Here is a 1,301-nt window from a genome sequence, read left to right as displayed (position 1 = left end):
GAATAGCGATTGTTAAATTTCTTAACAAGAGAGAGAGAGAGAGAGAGAGAGAGAGAGAGAGAGCATAGATGATTTGTATCCTTAAAGAGAGACAGCATAAAGAAATAAAGATGATTTGTTTAAATTTCATAACAATAAAGATAATAAAGTTGGTTTAAGTTGTAGAGAGAGAGAGAGAGAGAGAGAGAGAGAGAGAGAGAATATCTTGCGATTGTTAAATTTCTTAACAATGAAGAAATGCAGATGGTTTAACTTGTAAGAGAGAGAGAGAGAGAGAGAGAGAGAGAGAGAGAGAGAGAGAGAGAGAGAGAGAAGAAAGTATCTTTTGATTTGTACCATTAAATTTCATAACAGTGGACTTGGTTGTAAGCTGTAAAATCCCTGGGAACATGAAATTCATTCTCTCTCTCTCTCTCTCTCTCTCTCTCTCTCTCTCTCTCTCTCTCTCTCTCTCAACGCCCCTTACAAAAGTAATAAAACACAGAAGTGTGCCATAAGCATCTTAAAGAAATAGTCTTAAAAAGAAAATCATTAAAATTCAAACGTAACTCACACCTTTTCAAAAACTCTCATTCACGGGACACTTGACTTCTCGAGAGCGAAATCCCACGCTTAGGGACTTGGCAAAGATTGCATATCATGCCGACAAAAATAAAAAAATAAAAAATAAAAAAAAGTGAATATGATGACATGAACATATACACCTCTCGTAAGGTCTGATATGGTGGTATATCTTTGAATGGCATGACTCGGAATATAGAGCGTCTATTATCGCACGTTATACAGGTTAATTTCACACTTTCGTCTTGACAGGGATTCCGTCATTATCGCAGCTATTTCCGGGATTCACAGGTTATTATCATTATTCTCCAGTGGCTCTTCAGGACATTATTCGCCAAGTGTGAAATAAAAGTAAAAAATGCGAAGAAGTTTCTTCGGCGCAATCGAGTTTTCCTACAGCCGCTACAGCGTATAATCAAGGCCAGCGAAAATAGATCTATCTTTCGGTGGTCCATGCAACTTTAACCACGGCTCGGTGGTGGCCTGGCCTATATTAATGCCAGACGCACGATTATGGCTAAATTTAACCTTAAATAAAATAAAACTACTGAGGCTGAGGGCTGCAATTTGGTATGTTTGATGACTGGAGGGTAGATGATCAACATACCAATTTGCAGCCCTCTAGCCTCAGTAGTTTTTAAGGTCTGAGGGCGGACAGAAAAAGTGCGGACAGAATAAAGTGCGGACGGACAGACAAGGCCGGCACAACAGTTTTCTCTTACAGAAAACTAAAAGCATAA

The sequence above is a fragment of the Macrobrachium rosenbergii genome, chromosome 1 (genome assembly GCF_040412425.1).
Source record: "Macrobrachium rosenbergii isolate ZJJX-2024 chromosome 1, ASM4041242v1, whole genome shotgun sequence".
In the NCBI taxonomy this organism is placed as follows: domain Eukaryota; kingdom Metazoa; phylum Arthropoda; class Malacostraca; order Decapoda; family Palaemonidae; genus Macrobrachium; species Macrobrachium rosenbergii.
Note: the sequence above shows the minus strand (reverse complement) of the source record.